This window comes from Dermacentor variabilis, chromosome 2 (genome assembly GCF_050947875.1).
Source record: "Dermacentor variabilis isolate Ectoservices chromosome 2, ASM5094787v1, whole genome shotgun sequence".
Taxonomy (NCBI): Eukaryota; Metazoa; Arthropoda; class Arachnida; order Ixodida; family Ixodidae; genus Dermacentor; species Dermacentor variabilis.
The window spans coordinates 65,164,546-65,185,351 of record NC_134569.1 but is presented as its reverse complement, the minus strand read 5'-3'; the positions used below and the strand labels follow the sequence as shown (position 1 = coordinate 65,185,351).

At 50.1% G+C, this 20,806-nt stretch overlaps 1 protein-coding gene across 4 annotated transcripts in view; it reads left to right on the top strand.

Moving 5' to 3' along the window:
- Positions 1-20,806, top strand: part of LOC142572018 (uncharacterized) — a 273,133-nt gene that overhangs the window by 64,623 nt on the left and 187,704 nt on the right. Inside the window, exon 2 of one of the 4 annotated variants that reach the window (XM_075680808.1) lies at positions 13,786-13,837. The exons of the other annotated variants lie outside the window; for them this stretch is intronic. The gene's annotated coding sequence lies outside the window, so the exon portion shown is untranslated. The remainder of the gene's footprint in view (positions 1-13,785; positions 13,838-20,806) is intronic. 4 annotated transcript variants of the gene reach the window in all.

The following is a 20,806-nucleotide window of genomic DNA, read 5'->3' as shown; positions in this document are numbered from 1 at the left end:
TCTGTTCTCGATGTTGCGGAATGTTATTAGGGGAGGGGGGGGCTACAGTCACTCAACGAGCGCCGCACCTATCTGATATATATATATATATATATATATATATATATATATATATATATATATATATATATATATATATATATATATATATATATATATATATATATATATAATTTTTGCGAGTACGGTATCACCAAAAAAAAACTTAATACTTTATGCCACAACTGTGGTGCACGTGGAATTCCTTCAGTATATTGCTTTGCTCGAAGAAGCAGACGTTAGCTGTGCCACTTCATTTCCTGGTCCATGCTTACATAGGCGGCGAAAAACTACTTTTCTTTTTTCGTGACATTTATCATCTCGAGACCTTTTCTGGCGACGTACGCTTGCGGTTATTAGAGAACAATAGAAACAAAGATTCCAAAGTAGGAGATAGGTTATTGTTTAATAACTGCTGACAACTACGAAGGTAGGTTGCATTTAAAGCCGGCTGTCTCAACACACAGTTCAGAAATTGTGACTGCCTATTTCTTCATATAACACGCACACACATACCATGAACCTTCTGAGTCTAGAATAAAAAAATAAACATAAATGTAAGCACGGCACACAGTTCAGAAGAAGCGACTCATATGTATGAGCCACACGTAAGAGAAGTTTATGCCCAGCGCACAGTAAAAACAGTATTATTCGCGCGCACACACATGTGATTATCCAAGTAGTTATGAAAAACGAACACTCAATGTAAGTGGAGTTAGAAGTACATACAAATCAAATCAATAAACTTCCTCTCCACAAGGAATTCTCGTGTGGCTGTCAAGATAGAGTTCAGTATATATGACACAAGCAGTTATTTCTGCAAAATGAGTTTGCAGGTCCCTTTATAGCTTCACTCGTAGAACGAGTAGGTGGTGCGAGCTAAGGGCAGATGTAGCCCTGCAACGGCATGCTGGGAATTGCTTCGCTTGAAATTATCCTTTTAAAGTGCGGGAATAGACAAGCGTGGGGATGAAAATATAAGAAAATGAAGATAAAACAGGGGTGGAAGATAAAAGAATGCCGTTTAGCTAGGAGAGAGATAGAGGAGAAACACAAGAAGATCAAACACAGGCAGGAACAAGGATGGGCCAAGAGAACGCGAGCATCTTGGCACGTGCGTGCCCTGAACTTTCTAGTGTTTTGCGAACTTTTGTGTTTTGCGGCTTACTCTCAGCGGCATCGTTTGTATAGGCGGAAAAGCGAGAGGAGATGTGGATGTCGAGACCACATTGAGAAGACTCGCTGCGTGTTTTCTTTTCCCATGGAGATTGGCAGGAGCGCTGTTCCACCACTCCCCGCCGAGGCAAGCAGGCAGGCAGACACAGAGAGAGTTTGTTTTCGCAGGGCCCAGTGGTGGGCCGTTGCTGGAGGCTGCCGTGGCGGAGTGGTTTGGCCGCCGAGTGCTTGTGTGTGTGTGTGTGTGCTTGTGTGTATGCTTGTGCGGGCTTCATGCACCATGTCTGTGCATGTGTTGGGAACGGTATAGGTTGTGGAGGGTCGTGAACTTCTCGTGCGGGCGCGCGCGTTCTCTGCTTGTTTTGCTGAACCGCAAGCTCCTTCAGAAAAGAGGTTGCCGCTCCGGAATGCCGTTCAGGCCGCTTTCATGTCTGAGCCGGATGGCACGTTTGAGCCTTGAACAATTTAAACTCATTGGAATTCAGACAGAACAAAGAAAAATCATGCACGCGTTAGGTGCGCGACTGATATCCGCGTTCTATGTTGGGAGGAGCGGATAAGTGGTCCTTCGGCTCTCAGAGTTCTCCCCCGGCACGACCCTACGCACTGTGCCTGATCTTTAGGTCTCCAATGACTGGGGGACGTGTGAGCTTTATTGTAAAGCACGTAAGAGAAAGCGGGTGTGCTCTCGAGGAGAGCGGAAGGCCGGTGGGTGTTACGTAACTTGTAGGAGCGTGCGTGCACAACTGTACCAGAGAGCAGAATCGATCATCGTGAACGTCTTAAATGGCATATATCGCATATTTAATCTAGCTAAGCAGTATAAAAAGAGTACCTATCGGAGACTTTCTTCATTAAAGTTTTACCACTTCGTTAAAGTTTCACCATACCATACCATATCGGAGACTTTAATGCAAGCCGCAATGAAACAGGAACAAAAGTAAACTTAAAGCAACGTTTAATTATGTGCAAGCCTGCGTAAGGGATCCTTACGCGCAGGCTAAGGGTCAGAGTGCTGAGAGATATGGTATTGCGCTTTCTACCACACTGTGCAGTGCCACAGCCTCTTCAGCCGCCTACCGAGAATTACGCATTCGTTCGTTAGATCCGTTGGGCGACGTGTCCAAAACATGGTGGCCAGCTGCTGCTGCAGGCTGTTGGCAGCTGTTTTGGCAACTGTCGGCAACTTCTATGCTGTTCGAGGCACGGCAAGTCGCATGCGACGGATAGCATGGTATCCTACACACGTGTGTAGCGCTTTATTTTCCTATCGCCCTAAAACGATCCTAAGCGCGAAGCTGCCACATTAACTGGTGATCAGAAAGCAGTGGACAGGAAGGACACAAAATTCAGTACACGACATGTTGTGCGGCGTAGCAATGATACAAAGCTGTGCGTAGTGACTTCTTGAATAGGGTTACAGAATCTGGTCACACCTCATGTGGTTCTCACATTCAGGTGGTTGCAGCACAGAATCTCACAGGAAACGCGGTGACATTTGTCGCACGCAGGTTGGGGGAGTTAAAGAAGCCTGGATCACACACCACGCACACAGAATAACTAAGAAGAGAAGCTTCTCGAGGTAAAGCTGCCGGACACGCGTCTCTGGTGCAGACGCCGAAGAGCTCCCCTGACGCAGGTTTCGATGCCGCGAGCGTCCTCCGCAGGCTCGACCCTCCGGCGACCGGCTTGGATGACTCGCGGCGGCTAATCCTGTCTCGTACTACCCGCACACGGGCTTCTCCTTTTACCTCCCCGAGACCGTTTTCGCTACCCTACACGCCGCATTTCCTTTATCCTCGTCCAGGGGTAACGGTCTCTCTTGTCCCTCTTTTTTTCTTCCTTTTCATGTCCTTGCTCCGTTTGGATAACTGCCCGGCTTCTTGGCTTCCGTGCGTTTCCCTTTCGCATCGTCTGAACGCTGTAGCCTTCGAGGAGCGTTTTTTTTTTCTTTAGATGTAGATATATATATTTCTGCTTCAGGAGGCCTCTCTGGAGTGCTCGCCGGCAAAGCCGGATGATAAGTGTGGTATTTCCTGCTGTGTTAGAGTCCCGAGACGCTGCAGCACTTACTGAAAGCCCGTTTAACTGAGCGGTGGGGGACAGCTATCGCCTATCCTTTCCTTCGTTTCCTTTGGATGTTCTTAACTCCCTCTCCTTACGCTCGCCATTATACGTGTGCTGTTACGGGGCGTTCAGTATTGAGAAATTTGCTCCCGTTCTTTCCCAACGTTTCTCCCGTTCAGGCGTGTGACGTCTTAGGAATATTTGCGTGCTCAGTATTTCGTGATCATCACTTTGTTCTTATATTTTATTTTAGTTGCAAACGAATCAAGCTATGACGATTGAGTAAGTAACTTGCGGTAGCCGTATATGCCACTGGTCAATGATTTTGTGCGTTTGTTCGAACAGTGAGAGAAGCAGAATACGCCTATTTATACAAATAGTTATATGAATAAAAATTAACCTCAATATTTAAGTCGAGGTTAATCGAGTGGTGATAGCGATGCTCTTTTTCTTCTCTCTATTGAAGTTCATCATTATCGCCAAAAACGACAACGACGACAACAATTGTAGCATCAAGAGTTGCAGGACGTCTTGCGAAGTTGCATACTTTAACCGCTGTGTCGTCTATGAAGTCGAGCATTTGCTAAACGGAATCGCGGCACACCAATCTGCGTGCTGACGACAAAACCGGTGCCCCTACGCTGCTCCGGCCAACGGTGCTCCCAACACTTTTACCACTCGTTTCCTTTTTTTTTCGTCGTGGCTTGTTCGCCTTTCAGACCACGCTCGTGTCGGCGCATCAGGCTCGTCTAATGGAATTCCGGTCGTGCTCGCTGCCACTGTCCTCTGTCGTGCGCGGTGCATGCCTTGCCGCGAAAGAAGCGCCCCCCGCCCTCCATTCGGCCGGACGACAGCGTTCGCATCTCGCGTCGGCAAACAGCGTCGTACCGGTGCAAAGCCCGCGACCACCGGCCATTAAAGCCACTCTGCGAGCCAGCAAGCGAGCGCGAGGACCCCGAGTAGGGGCGCTCAGGTATTCCGGACGTGTCCGCCGTCGCGAGGAAGCACTCCGCAACGTGTGGTTTCCCTTCAGGCCCCGGCGTGCGTATCGAGCTCTCTGCGTGATGGACGGTAAACAAACGTCTGAAGGTCCGCGCAGGCAAACATCGAGGACCCCCGCCCCTCGGATGTCGCACTGTCTTTCGGCTTTGCCGATCGGTGTGTGTCGCGGTGGTGGTTGGAAGCGTACTTTTTTTCTCTTGCTCGTTGAATATCTGAGGATCGAAGCGAAGACGCGAGGTGCCTTAATCGTCTGATGCGCAAACGATGTTGCGGCTTAATTACGGAGACGTCGCTTCAGACTGGAGGTAAACGCTGTCGTGGCCAGCGGGGCTCGTCTGCCCCTGACAGGTTGAGGGGCGGGGGGGGGGGGGGGTGCAGGGCGATGTCTATACGCAAGTCTGCCAGACGAGCCTGCATGTGTACGATAGATTGTGTACCTCCATGATTTGGTGTGTCGTCGCCAAGAGCACCCTTCTTGTTTTCCTGCTGGGGGCTGTTTGGCATCCTTGAGATTGACGGTGCGGACAAGCAACGACTGACCCGCAAATTGTATCGACCGTGGCGTATACATGAGAATTATGGTTCATACTCCTGAGGTGCACATTCATAAGCAGTCGTTCTTGCAAATTGTGTACGAATTGAGGAGCGGAAGCTTGGAATTGAGCGTGTTACACTCGAGATATCGCAATATGAGAGGTTTCGCATCCACCTCACGTGCATCAGCGTGCTTCAAACACGTGGTCCGGGGTTTGATCACTGGATCAGGATGAATTTTCACAAAATTATGAAGCATATATGTTCCCGAGAAAACCAATGTCAACTTTATGTTTTATGACTCTGGCTACACCTTGTGGATTTTCGCTAAACTCAGGTTTAGCATTTAAGGACGGTAGACTGCGCTGGTGCAAGAATTAAAACAAATAAGATTAATAAGTTCTAGGCTGCACAAAACAAGGTTTTTTGGCGTTCTTGGGCGCTACAACGTAAATCTATTCCCAACTGTTTCTATTCTTTTTGTACAGTCAACCCTCCCCGGCTGGCAAAATATATTTCGGGCCTCCCCCACTTGGCCTGTCTGTCACGCGACTCCGCGAAAACCGCGAAACCTGATATGACGTGTACACACATCATATCATATTCAAGATTTGACCGACGAAAATAAAAAGTAATTGTTTCCTATTTCACGGATTGTAAGTCATCCCTCCGCTGTTGGTCAAATGTTTCCGGGCGGCACCCACTTCGCCTCTCTGTCACGCGCCGCTTGCAGAAACGTGAGAAGGCGCCACACCAAAGTGACATGTATACGCTATAAAGACGTACTAATATGCCGAACAAAACTGATTATTTTGCGGAATAGCCGGAAACTTCCTTGTTCCGAAAGGAATAGAAGATAGCGGCCAGCCGATTGCTCTGACACTGGCTTCTTGGCGCAGCCAGGGAGAATGTATCTGCGGGCATTATATATATTTTTTCGTCGCAGTAAAACGTTGGCTGCTCTTTTGGCACGTATACGACATCGCTGTGTCAACTCTTCTTCGCTGAGGACATGTTTTAGCGGTATTTTCAGCCTTCCGTTGCTCGCTGCCGCGATTTTCTACCAGCCACCGCAGGCTAAGCGAGGGGAAGCGGACCAATTGCAGACGCCGGCACTGCCCTCCTCCTCGTCCGGTTGCTTCCACTGCGCTAGGTCGGCCTCAGCGAAACCATCTCCACTCCTACGTGCTTCTCACCTCTTGTCAGCCGATTGGATAAAAAAAAACCTGCCAAAGTAGGCATGCCTATTCTATACGTTTTCGGAGCAAATGAAAGTGAACTCTTATAAACGAGGAAAGCGTTTGATTGGGCTGTTCAAACAACGCTGCGGGTCGCGTACCGCGCGATGCATACGTCGCCGGTTACGTAAATTTGACGTCACGACATTGGAAATCAAAAGAACCGGTTGAATAGCTTTACGTTATAGGGCCCTTTGTCTGGTAACGCAAGATATCGGAAATTTAGCAAAGAAAGGATAAATGACTAAAAGAGTAATCGAAGAATCGGTTATTCCATGTAGGTCGCTCTTCTCGTAACACAACTTTATGCAGCCGATTAGTAAATGTATTTTAATATTCGAAGAGGCCAACTGTGTCCGTTTTCTCGAGTAATTGGCGCATATAGTATGCACAAGTGTTACGATTGAAGGAAGCGTACAACATTGGCGGTTTTCGCGCGCTCGTTCGTCCTGTGCACGTGCTTTTTTGATACGTGAGCTCGCCATCACCTACAACCTTCCAGCAGTCATTCGCAGCCTTAGCATGATAATTGAATCAATAATTCCTGTATCTCAGCTGCGCAAGTAATTAATTTGTCCTTCAAAGAAACTTGCTGATGTCCGCGACAGATGCAGGTATTCTCCAGCATTTTCTTGTTGTTTCTTTTTTCGTTGTCTGAAATCTCTCGTTGTCTCTGGTAATTTATACACGGCAGATCTCGCGAGATACGTTTTTCACAGGACACTCGTTTTCTTCGGCTTCCTCTCGAATCTTTGAATCGCTTAATTGTTGGAGGCGGTCGTCGACGCAGGATGCAAGAACATCGGATACACAAGCTTCACGACGCTCGCGGAGCCGGCCAGTCAGAAGCAATGCGGGTCGGCCAGCTAATGCAGCCCAACGCCGCCGCTACCGCGCGCGCGGCCACACACGCGATGATGTGCGCGGCTGCCGCCGTCTGGGCCGTGATGGATGCGCATCGCGCGAGACCGCCCGATTTCGGGCAGCTGCCGGACCCGCGCCGAGCGAGCGAGCCGGGCTGCAGGCGCGTATATGCGCGCCTCGTGCAACCGCGTGCGCCCCCTGCGGCCGACACAAGTCGTTACGCCTGGCCGGAGGGGTTCCAGACGGTCTGCTGCAGCCCGGATGCCCGGTCTCTTCATCGCCCCCCCCCCCATTCTTTTTATTTATCTTTCTTTCGTTCCGGGCTCTCTATTCTGCCGAACGTCTTCTCGTATTAAGGTTCGTTATCGACATTAGACGACAAAGAGAAATGAGGGGGCTGGGTAGGGGTTATATGAGTGGCGCGGCCCCGTTCGCAGAAAAGCGTGACTCAGGTGACGGTGGTGTTGAGCGCGTACGCGCTAATATACGCCACCAAGACCGAGAGCTGGGCTAGTTGGTGCGACACCAACTATATCGAATAAAAAGAAAGAAGAAACGCAAAGGCACAGACAAGCCCCCGTAATTGGCAACGGAAGTTTTATTCCGAAGACACCATATCATGGGGGGGGGCGAGGCCCGAATCCCCCCTCCCCCCGGTGATGCCAAAGCTTACCTCCCCCCCCCCCCCCCCACACACAAACAGTAGGCCTTGAGAGACGGATAATAAGTGTGCCGTAGAAATGAGAGGAAGGAATAGCTGCGAAACGCCGAACTTGCTGTTGGTGCTCCTTCCGTACCATTATCAAAGTGATGCGCTGTCTCTTCGAATTTGTGACAGGCAGTGCAGTCGCTTTCAATAAGCTTATTTGAGGGCACTGCTTTATTATGTGGGTGGGAGCGCAGTCACGTGGTATTTTTCATATTTCGTGAGGTTTCCTTGCCAGTCGGAAAAAATTGTACGCAATTAGTACGTCTTTGAAAACACTGCAGTTAGTTCTCATTCGGAAGTGCCTACAGATGTCTCACTGACACTTTGATAATTAGGAAGGCACTTCCCGAGTTTGATAATTAATTGCAATTACCGAAATAAATCTCAGTAATAAAATTTTGCTGGCGGCTGGAGTAACGCTACTGCACTTTTTTTAAGTCTTGGTGCATGATAGTTAGAGGAGCACCCTGTATAATTCACTCAGTAACCGAAATGAGGCCCAGCCGGATTCACTCGAAATCAAAATCAACAGCAGTCATGCGCTGCAGCGCTTATACTCGGACTCGCAGAAAAAGAAAGAAAAAACACAAGAGAGAGAGAGAGAGAGAGAGAGAGGCAGAGAGGCTGCAGTTTCGCCGGAAAGACGAAGCAGTATTGGTGTCAACCAAGTATATACGACCATTACCGGAAGGAAGATTACACCACCGAGACACGCCAGATTCTTGGTGGTGTGAGAGGACTCAGGTAGTTTAACTGAGGTGTCTCCTGCTATGAGATCTTGTAAACTACATATATATATATATATATATATATATATATATATATATATATATATATATATATATATATATATATATATGTGTGTGTGTGTGTGTGTGTGTGTGTGTGTGTGTGTGTGTGTGTGTGTGTGTGTGTGTGTGTGTGTGTGTGGTCCGGAAAGCTGGCCGCTCCCCGCCCTCCACACCCCGGAATAACTGGAAATTTGCCGCCTATGCAACATCTATAAAATAAAATACTGCAACACTATAGTGCTTGTGTCGTCAGCTTCCAGGTTTCTTTCTGTTTTCTGTGTTCATTGCGATGTTTCTGCAAATAATGGCAAATGTACCCGCCGCGAAAGTTTGGGCCTCGTGTAACCGCTGTTGCCTAAAACTGCTGCAACCTGCTGTCTGTTCGTTACTCCAAAAATTTAATTGTGGAGTTTAACGGCCCGAAATTGCACACTGAGTGAGCTATAAGGCACGCCATACTGGAGTACTCCGAATTAATTTTCGCTACTTGTGATTCTTTAACGTGCATATATATCTCAAATATAGACAAACGTTTTTGCAATGCCTAGGCGCGTCCTTCCAAGACAGAGCGTCGTCTGGTCAGTCTCCATACCACGTTGGGACATGGCAGGGCACGTCACCTCTACTTTGCACTCCAGTGCCAAGTTATTGCGGAATGCAGAACTGGTTCGAGGAGGTTATACGGAGCGCACCTATACTGTAACTGGTATACTGTGTCAGTGGCTGACATTTTGCGCGGGTTAAACGGAGCGTTGAATATTTGCTGCCTCATGTAAAGGACAAATAAGCTGATCTCGTAGTGCTTTAAATATATATGGTGTGGCAGAAGAATTGCACTTTCGCCTGTTCCGTGCTGCATTGCCACATGTATTATCAGGAATTTACAACCTACGGGTGTCAGATTACCGGTCTCATATATATGCCGTATAGTATGCAGAAGGCAAACAGCAGCGACGAAATTTCCGGGCCGGATACGCCGCATTTGTGGGCTTCGGATCGACAAATATACCACGAACGCCCTTAGCAGGCTGTTGGCAAAGGATGCTAATAGCCCAATTCTATGCAGTTTAATAGAGTCCGCCGACAGAATTATTTCTCGTCGGGTGACCCTCATTGCCCAGTGGATACCTTCGCACGTGGGTGTTGCTGGAAATGACGAGGCTGATCGCCTCGCTTCAACTTGTGCTCACAACGGGAGTGACTGCCCAGAAATTTCTTGTGTGATTTACAACGCCCGTGTGTTAATACACCGATACCTCCTCAAGCAGCACCCAGACCACCGTGTTGCAAGCGGCTCGTTCCCTCCCCGTGTTCGTGGTCGTAGCTTGCCTCGTAGTGCTAGGGCACTGTTAGTGAAATTAATAATTGGCTCTGTGTTGGTGCGTGAACGTTTGTATCGTCAAGGACGTGTGGACAGTCCGTCGTGTACGCCCTGTGGCTCCTGTGAGACACTCGAGCACGTTGTATTGGAGTGTTCCGCACTCGTCACACAACGTTCACTGCTAATTAAGGAGTATGGACTGATTGGACTCAGGTGTACGACCGTTGACGATTGCCTGTTTCCGAGAGGGAGTGCTGCTCAACCAGGCCCATAGAGCCTTGCTAACTTTCATACAGAGAACTTATTTGTCCTCCTGCTTATAGACATTTTTTTTCCGTGTTCCTGCTTTCTTTCGTCCGTGTCTCTGTCATTTGATTATTTCCTACTTTCTTTCTTATTTCTTTGTTTCCTATCTTCTCCTCTTTTCATTCCCTCCTCCCGAAAGAGTAGGCAGGCGTTGTGCCACTCTCGGTGGCAGCTGTCAACTTGCTCCCTCCCTGTTTCCTTTGTGTGCTTGTATGTTTCCATAAATAATAATAATAATAATAATAATAATAATAATAATAATAATAATAATAATAATAATAATAATAATAATAATAATAATAATAATATACCACATGATAATCTGAGCAAGAAAAAGAAAAACCATTCAGACAGCGATATTTTGCCATATGAGTCAGAGAGGCACACGATGATCAGCCAAGTTTTATTTTTGCAGGTCAGGAATTGGGCTTCCCCGTTATAGGCAGTAGGGGTTCATTCTTGCGAGCTTGCGGAATGCAGCACAATATTCTTACTTTCTTTCCTCCTCTCTCTTTTCTTTTTTTTTTTTATCAGCCCGCAAGACGAAGTAAACTATTTGGTAAACGTCCAAGCTGGTGCCGACTAAGCGGTGGCTTTCTGTTGGGCCCCTTCCCAGCGCTTGCCGCACACTCGTGGCGTGCTTTCCTTTCGAACACGAGTGACCCGCAAAAATATGTTCTCGTACGAGTCGTTTTATTCCTAGCATACGTCAACTGGCAAACCCCGAGCAACGTCCTCCAAACGGTCGCTCTCTTCAACACCCCCCGCCTCCCACTCCGCCGATTCCCACCTCCGGCGTTCCACGAGTCTGCCCGCGGCACCTGTGTACACCTGGTGCTGCCACTGCACGCACGGTGGGTCGACAGTGCGAACTGGGCGCAGCCCATGCAACGCAACACTAGCAAGCGCGCACTTACGCTGCTTACACACACACACGCAAACGGAGGGCGCGTCCGGGACAGTATAAAACGGGGCAGGGGAACCGACCCTATCGCAATATCGCTGCGTCGCTCGCGCGAAAGCTCATCACATTCGCGTTAGAGTGGCCCTCGCTGTTCAGCCGGCCTCCTCTCATCGCTCTCGGCCCCGTCGCTGTTTCGGCGGCGCGCTTTCGCTTGCGTGCGCCACTTCTCCGGGGCTCTCTCGTGTTTGTTGTGCGTGTCTACGTGTATACCTTCGCGTGGCGTTGAACGAGCCCGCCGCCGCCGCCGCACCTATTTACCTGCCAGCGAGCACGTCCGTCTAGCTGGGACTTGCGGCCGCGCTCAGCGGGACTCGGCACAGGAATTGGGTTTTGATGAGAAAGCATCGGGGCGTCGCGCTTTCCACCCCTCCCTCCGCTGCCTGCTCGCTTCTCCTTCACGTGGCTGCGTGAGAGCGGGCTTTGTTCGCTGTGTGGGGCACCCGAGTGTCGGCGCTTGATCTGTAGCGACTCAGGTTCTGCGCAGCTTTGCTGTACGAAGCTCTTCGCTGTGCCTGAGAAACGCCGCAAAACTTGGGCCTCTCGATCCGGCTCCGCCTTGCAGCCAATAAGTCCGGTCGATCGTTTTGGGAAGCTCGGGCACTCCGAACAAAGCCCGGCTTTCGGGGACTTGGGGGCGCTAGCGAGCAAGTGCTCTTTCGCGCTTTTCGTGGTGTCTTTGTATTGAGAGTGCATTTTCCCTTTCTCTGCCGAGTAATATTTACGTATCGGCTGCGCAATATGTACAACTTGAAACGCGGCCGAGTCGCATGCGCGGCAGGAGTCTGCCGTTCCCTTGTCTTCGGAATGTTGCCGTCGCAATCGCGGCATTGCCTTGTTTGCGATTACGAAACTGTCCCGCGCTCTTCTATAGAAGCCCTTCTAGCGTTCCCAACATCCACACTGCGCAAAGAATAAGCGATTTGTATTTCTTCCTTTTTTTTTTCAATTGACAGTTTTGAACAAAAAGTTTACCAGAGCACGCTCGGGTTCGCTTTGTCTCGCACGCTTTGTCTCGGGCTCATTTAGAGCCTTCGGCGTCCCGCTAACACCCGAAATCGAATGGACTAGGAGAGACTAAACGCAACTAAGGCTGATCTCCCCTGGGGGCAGGACAGCTTATTTCAGTGCTGAGCGAGGAGCAAAGTTCGAGGTTGCGCCACAATATTTGGTGAGATCCGAATGTCGTTGCGCGCTCTCGTAACCGTGCAAACTCCGGCGCGCTTTTCTGCTCCTTCGCCTGCACGCAACTAGAAAAACCGGCGTGCGGCACGGCACGTAGGCGCACGAATTCTGCCTCGGCGTGCCCGTGTCCTTCCTGCGCCACTCCATCTTCGCGACTATGTGGAGAGGAGGTCAAGTTTTGTCCCTCCAGCTGTATACTCGAGTCTCTTTCTCCGGCAGAGCGTGCTCGAGGTGGGGCTTCTCCCATACTTCGCGGACGAACGCACAAACGAACTAACGCCACGGGAGGAATTTGTTATTGTTGCCGTTGCTGCTGTTGTTGTTCTAGTCGTTGCGAGGATGTGTGCGTCGCCGTGGCAGCGAACTCGCGATTCTTAGCGGCTGCTGGAGGAATTCAGCTCGTGAGCTCCGCTCGCTTAGCCGAACCCGAATCCAGAAATTAGCGCGCGCGAGCTCTCTTCTCGGTGGCTTCGCCAATTGTGTTCCCGCTTCGGTGACTTTGCTCGTTCGGAGATCCTCCCCCGCCACGCGTTCGGAAAGGCTTACACTCGGCGATATGGCAGCAGGACGAAAATAAACGTAAATGTGTCACCGACATCAGCCGGGTATCGAACGTCATCTCTTTCCACTCTGTATCGCTGGCTGCTCTGTGTCAAAACCGTTGTCGTCACTTGAGCAATGCCCCCCCCCCCCCACCCCCGTTCTGTCTTCCTTTCTCTCCTTTGTGATTCGGTCAGGCGTGTGTCTGCGGGCGAGTTGATTCTGCATCCCGGTATAAACCGCCACGCAGTAGCGAGGGTACAGCGCTAACTCATCGTCTACGCTGATGCGCGTCTGCACGCATGCGCAGGTCTCCTTCTCTCTCCTCTCTCCAAGATGCTCAGCGCCTAGCCTCACTACAATGCTTCGCGGTTCCTCTTCCATCGACAAATGACGGCGTGTCAGTGTGACCTGGCTCACGTCCGCGACGAGATGATCGATGGAGTTGCGCGCCAGCTTATGCGGACAATGTGAAGCTTCGTGCCTGCGGCCCTCCGCTCGCCCTGCTGTCGGGGTCGGCTCGCGCGTTGCAGGCTTGCGTCTCTTGCCGTCTTTGAAAGTTCGCTGTACTTGTGTTCAATATTCTAAGTACTAAACGGAAGCGCTGTGACCACGCGCGCGTTTCCAAACACGCAATACGTTACCGCCCCTCCCTATTTCGCGATATACATTTCGGCGCGCTCACAGATACTCCGAGTAGCGAAAGCGAAGAAAGGAAACCCGCGAGCTTCTACTAATGCGTCTAGACGGATTTGTTGGTGTTTTCTACTTGTCCTTTCCAAAGCGCGGGTGGTACAATGGCAGCGATGGGGTTGTCTATTTTCATCTGTACTTCGGTGTGTGCTGTTTGTGTTGTAAAAAAATAATATATATATATATATATATGTATAAAATACATAAGGAAAGGTGCGCGCATTGGTCGAGTGCCATTTCTAAGAGCACCTTTGTGTGGATTCCGCTCGCCTTTCGTCTGTCTTCTCTACCTTACTGTTATTCCTTTGGTGTCTGCTATCTCTACGCCTTTTGTTGAATGTGTCCTTTCTTCATTGCAGGTAAGCGGTCTCTGCTGCTGCTCCAACCTCAACCTCTTCGAAAAAAAGTGTGGTATGGCTTTCTTTCTTTCCTTCTTTCTTTTCTTTCTCTTTTCCTTCATTTGAGCTCTTGAACGCTGAGCCTAATTTTCCTATAAACATTTCCGTGGCGGAGGACAACACTCTTTAAATAAATGCGTCTCAATTATTCTAGAAGATTCGTGCCCGCGCAACGTAATATCGACTCGGTCGTCGCGCGGTCATTGCAAAAGAATACACGTCGAATGAGTCAATAGCGACTCCTGAATAAACTCGCGAGCGACTTAGTTACGACGAGCACTTTATCCTCAGAGTTTGCTTTCTGAGCGATCATTGGCGACAGTCAGGAGTGTTCCACTTCAATGAAAGACCCGTTTCATGACTTTTCACTGTGTCTCTAGACGCATGGTGAGTCGCGTTTGGAGATCGGTGATTCGTTTTTCTTTTTCTTGTATACCACGTTCATAGAACTTGTTAGACCTCGCGCGAACTATTTAAACAGAGACTGATTGTTGCTTATCTTTTCTTTGCCATACCCGGAAGTGCATGAGCGCGTCGAGAGGAAGAATTAACGTTGTTTCCTCAGAACAAGTAATTGTCTCGCGCGCGACGCGGTCTTGTCGAGTCCATCCATGTGTGCGCGTCGGATCGATGTGCCCGTCTGGGAGCCGCGCGCAGAATCAATGTTCCAATAATTGACGAAGGAAGACACTGTTGGCGGACGAAACGCACTTAGCGGTGTCCTTTGTCGGGAGTAAGCGCATTGCAGACCCAACTGTACTTGCTGCGTCGAACAAGAGCTGTGTGTGTGGATCGCCTTCCGTTTTATATATTCGTATTTTGTGATTCAACACGTCCCACAATGTTGCTGGCGGAAGGCAGCTTGTAAGTAGGGTGAACGATAAGAAAGGTAAGGAAGCGAAGCATGGAGAGCCTTTGATTCTCTCGCTTCTCCTGCTACATTTCATTTCTTTCGTTTTCTCTCTCTTTCTCTGTGCGTGTTGTTTGGATCGGACTGCTGGTACGATCTGTTGGGAACTCGGCGCTGACGCCCGTGGTTGTACCTGGGTCGCAAGCCCCAAGGGTAGCGTTGGCCTGGCGGCCTGGGGTACAACTGCAAGCATCCGAAGGTCCCGGCAAAGCATGAGTCGACAGGTAACAACGAAACAACTTGTTTATTTTAACATCGCAAAGAGTTGGCGGTCAGGTTTGACCGAAGTAGAGAGACGGGAGAGCACTTCACTCAACGGAAGAAATCGGAGCCCTCCTTTTGGCGTCCGGGGGCAGCTGTTTTTATACTCTCGCAGTTGAGGGCAAGAAGGAACCCCTCAAAAGACGAGCACGTGAATGTACAATGGGCTAATGGTGACGCACACTGTCGTGGCGCTGCGCACGATCTCGTAGCACCCTGTCGTGGCGCTGCGCACGATCTCGTAGCACCCCGTCGTGGCGCTGCGCACGATCTCGTAGCACCCTGTCGTGGCGCTGCCGGTCGGACACAATGACTGTAACGAGAAGATGGTCCCTGCTTTGGCATCGCCTGTTTCGGGCACAATGACTGGAACGAGATCCCTGCTTTGGCATCGCCTGTTTCGGGCCCAATAACTGGAATGAGATCCCTGCTTTGGCATCGCCTGTTTCGGGCACAATGACTGGAACGAGATCCCTAGGCGGTCGCATCGCCGCAGACGCGCCTGGAAACACCTGGCGATGAGTGTTGCGGCGACGACGATCGGGCCAAAATGTCTGCCGCCCCGCCGCAGTCGCGCCGGCAAAACCACGTGTCGCAGGCGAAACGCAACAGACCGCCCCGCCGGGGGAAGGAGATCCCGATGGACAGGGGACTGCATCCGCTGTCCGGAGGGATGTCGCTCGATGATGCTCATAACCGAAGTCGGGCGTCCCTTGACGTTTCTTGAGCGCAGCGCACAGAGAAGGCCTCGTTCTCTCGTTCAGGTTCGCACGGGACACTGCAAAGTGACTTCGGGAGAGTTCACATTTTTGTTCTCGTTCCCGGCAAGCGTTAGAACTACGCTGAAAACTCAACCGCTCAGTCAGCAAGCACGGCACAACCCTCACTAAGCCCTGCCAGGCTCTTTCCCCTTTTTATACCACTGCCTAGTTCCTTACAGTAGTCTAGCATCACTCAGAACGCGTCCACAAATTGATGTTTGGATCGGACTGCTGGTACGATCTGTTGGGAACTCGGCGCTGACGCCCGTGGTTGTACCTGGGTCGCAAGCCCCAAGGGTAGCGTTGGCCTGGCGGCCTGGGGTACAACTGCAAGCATCCGAAGGTCCCGGCAAAGCATGAGTCGACAGGTAACAACGAAACAACTTGTTTATTTTAACATCGCAAAGAGTTGGCGGTCAGGTTTGACCGAAGTAGAGAGACGGGAGAGCACTTCACTCAACGGAAGAAATCGGAGCCCTCCTTTTGGCGTCCGGGGGCAGCTGTTTTTATACTCTCGCAGTTGAGGGCAAGAAGGAACCCCTCAAAAGACGAGCACGTGAATGTACAATGGGCTAATGGTGACGCACACTGTCGTGGCGCTGCGCACGATCTCGTAGCACCCTGTCGTGGCGCTGCGCACGATCTCGTAGCACCCCGTCGTGGCGCTGCGCACGATCTCGTAGCACCCTGTCGTGGCGCTGCCGGTCGGACACAATGACTGTAACGAGAAGATGGTCCCTGCTTTGGCATCGCCTGTTTCGGGCACAATGACTGGAACGAGATCCCTGCTTTGGCATCGCCTGTTTCGGGCCCAATAACTGGAATGAGATCCCTGCTTTGGCATCGCCTGTTTCGGGCACAATGACTGGAACGAGATCCCTAGGCGGTCGCATCGCCGCAGACGCGCCTGGAAACACCTGGCGATGAGTGTTGCGGCGACGACGATCGGGCCAAAATGTCTGCCGCCCCGCCGCAGTCGCGCCGGCAAAACCACGTGTCGCAGGCGAAACGCAACAGTGTGTGTATGCGTGTGTGTGTGTAATTGAGAATTTGATTACACACACATCGATTCACACACAAATTCAAATTGAGAATTTGAATTTGAGAGCCTCTGTTTTCTTTTATTCCCCTCCTCCCGGCCCTACCCCCCCCCCCCCAAAGAAAAGAGGGGAAATACTCTAGCTCGATGATGACGTCAATGTGACGTCTGGCATTTCGCAGCGTTTTCGAGTAGTGTTTGGTAGTTCTTGTACGGAATATGCTCCAGGTGTTGAATGTAAGGTTTGTTTCAAATCAGACTAACAGAATGTATTAGTCCTGAACAGCTGATGTCGAAATTAATGACGTCACGGGAAATATGGTGTGCGAATTTCTGAGTGGCGTAGGGAACCGTCCTTCGTTTCTCTGTCTTTCCTGTACCAGGAAACACGCGCGCATGAATGCTTAGGACTGACGTGAAGCGGTATTTTAGATGCAGTGTCGACTACGAATCCAGCCGAACGTTAGTACTTAGTGTTGGTGCCCACTTAGCCGAGAGAAAAGATACGATTTCTTTACTGCCACGCAGGGTCGTGGGTTGTGAATAGGCACGTAAAAGGAACAAAAATGCAGCGGAACGCACACAGGTGCGCAGCAGCCACAAGCACCTGCATTCACGAACGCATGTCAAAGTGCGCATACCGTCTCGTAACTTGTCACTCATCACTAACGAAAAAGAAAAAGTGAAGGGGGAGGGGGTAAGTTTAGTGATTGTCGTCAAGACAATCAATGCCCACGTCTATGGGAAGTATACCACGCTCCGCTACGTTTCATGATAATTAGACACCCAAGTAGGAATACTGGGCGGTGTCAGCCAATCGGGACTGCGATTGTGCCAATGCGCGCGTCCCACTGCGGCAGTGCATCCCGGCACCCTGCTCAGCCCCAAGCCTCGGGTCACGCTTCTGCCTACACAGTCAGAAACAGTCCAGTTCCGTCTGGCCTGTTTCCATACGGGGCCGTTGTCCAACCTGTCAAGAGTAGTGCACAGTTCCTGCAGTACACCTTTAGGAAACTGGAACGGCAGCAGGACTCCTCGAAGCGCGACCGTTGTATATTGCATCCATAGCATCGCATTACGGCTATATGAGGCTATGACGTAATGTTAAAGTGACACGGAAGAGGAATAATGAGTCGAGCCAGTTACGCTTGTACAAAGGCAAAGCAGTCACACCTTCTGCGATCCGCCGCATTCGCCCATGTGGCTGTGGCGTCGCACCCCGCTTAGCTCGATGTCGCGGGTGCGAGCTCGGCCTTGGCGGCCACGAAACGACCTAAAGCTCGCGTGCTTAGATTTTGGTGCACGCTAAAAGACACCGTTCAGGTGCTCACAACTTATCCGCAGTTCCCGCACCGACTCGCCTTGACGTCACGTAATTTTACGCTGTTTGTTCGGGTCTAATTGCAGGTTCGGGGGTCAGAGCGTTCATTGCACTTTAATGTATGCACTTGACTGGTTCATATAATGCTCTCAGACTCGGTGCATTGTGATGCGGAGCCCTTCGTAGATTGGTGGCCAAAGAAAACCTACCCCTACCGAACTTTCAGCTGCTCTCATGGCAATAGGGGGAGCCACGTGATCGCGATTCCGTCGGATCTCGCGATCTCCCAGCTCGAGGGTGTGAGTGTCGCCGAGCGTTTTGAGCTGGAGCACGGCGTTCTGAGTGAACCAGGCGAATGTTTTCCGAGAGCTTGTTATTGACCAGTCGAATGCAAACCGCACTGTGTATGGAGTGCTCGAAAGCCACTGGTCGAGTGTTCCGTACGTGTAATACGCTTCCTCGTGATACAGGGAGTAGCGCCGGCGCTGAATTCGAATGACAACACATCCTTTTTATCAGGCAATAAGGAATTTATTTTTTTTATAGAAGAATGCGGAAGGCAAAATGCGGCAAAGAGACAAAGAAATCCCAGTTTAGTTGGTTTCGATAAATTTTTCTGCACCAAATGGCCCTAGTATATATGAACAAGTACATTGCAATCCGTAACGTCACACTGACGTACCGGCGCTGTTGTTCCGGCTGCCAATAGCACTTCACATTCACTTCACCCGCGGTACAAATTTCCGCAGATTTTATAGTGTGCAGGCCCAAGCGCTCAGAACTTGTCTTGGTCTCCCCAAAACTACGTCACCCATTACGACAGTGGCCATTGCCAGAGGTTCTCCTTTGACAGTCTACACTGCTACGGGTGTCCTGAGAGCACACATCCGACATGTGACTCGGGATTCCCTCACACCATCTTGCTTGCTTGCTTGCCAACAAGAAGGCCACATTCAACCTTTGTCAGAAGTACTGCATAAGACATCAGCACTACTTGCCATCACAATTCACGCCTGCTACACGATTATATCAGTCCATTGTGGTTTCTGCACCGGCCGCAAGTACAATTGACAATTCCGCGCATCAAAGAGAAAGCTGGAGCGCCGTTGCAAGCTTTGAAAGAAGCAACCTTGGAATACATATACAACGTCCACAGATTCCGCCAACATTTCGACACAGGTAGTTCGGTAAAATTCAACAGATCTGCTGCTGCATTCATCATCCTGGCAAAGTCTGCAGAAATCAAGTTAAAGGATTCATGTGTGACTACCTCGACGGGTGCAGAACTTGCGGCGCTCCGTGCTACACTTCATTCCATTAATCAGGAACCACCGCAACAATGGACAGTTTTTAGTGATTCCAAGGCAGCCCTTCAGTGCATACAAAGCCCAATGCGCCATGGACCGAATGAACACATGGCCTCAGAAATTTGGCAGATATATCATCGCAGCCACGACAAAGGACACAACATAATATGCCGATGGATTCCAGTACATTGCAACATCAGTGGGAATGAACACGCCGACGAAGCTGCCCGATCTGAGCATGAAAGTGGTCAATGTCTCTTGATTCTACTTTCGCGAACAGACGGTGCGGTTGGGCTGCGACTGATGTCCCGTGAGTGTACTTTGTCCCTGTGGGGTTTGAACGTTTTCATCATGTGTCGTTTGGGTTCGTTGTCTCCAGACATACAACTGCATCTACCGCGTCTGGGTTGCCACGACGTGAACATATCATGATGTACCGTCTGTAGCTGTAGGCGTTGCACTTACCAACCCTTATGCCTGCCTTACTAGAATGGCCAACAGCCCCACGTGCGACAGATGCAGCCATGAAGAGACGCTCGCACACATTATATTTGTCTGCCCGTGCTATAAGGCCCAGAGGCAGGTGATGTGCCGAGTGATGAAGCAGTTCGACAATTGTCCATGATCAGAGCTAAAAGCTCTACGCCAGTGCTACTAAAGAACATCCTCGCAGAAAGCCTTATTCGCGTTATTACGACTCTTGCGCTCTATGGGCCTTCACGATAGGCTTTAAAAAAGCCGCCCCCACCTCTCTGTAGTGCACGCGGCTTGCTTGTGCTCGTCCCGCTCTCTCTCTCTCTCTCTCTCTCTCTCTCTCTCTCTCTCTCTCTCTCTCTCCATCTCTCTCTATCTCTCTTTTTATCTCCTTACTCCTTCCCTCGTGCAGGCTAGCCAACCGCAGCTGCCTCTGGTTCACCTTTCTAACTTTCTATACAACCTTATTTTTTTCTTTTTTGTCTCTGTCTCTCGCTAAACGAATGAACATATAATTTTGCTAATATACTAGACTAGATTTTCTGTTGTCCATGGCAGCTTAGAGTACAAAAAGCACCGGCGCTTTCATGTGAGTTGTGATTAAATATTACACGCGCAGATTCATTAATTGACCCTCGGACTAAAGGGGTTGCAACGCTCGCCCTCAAATGATACTAGCGCCTTAAAAATATTGCCTCATTCTGGGAACTGCCGTGACTAAGACCGTAAATTTCGTTCCGACACACAACTGTTTTAACTACGCGTGCTTATCGTATCGGTAACAGATGTATCAAGTAAGCCAAATAAATTCGGCAGCCGTTCTTAACCGTCGGCGGTATAATTCTCAAGTGGTCTACTGCATTTTAGATGTTGTTTTTCTTTGTTCTTTGCTGTTGTTACTCACACATA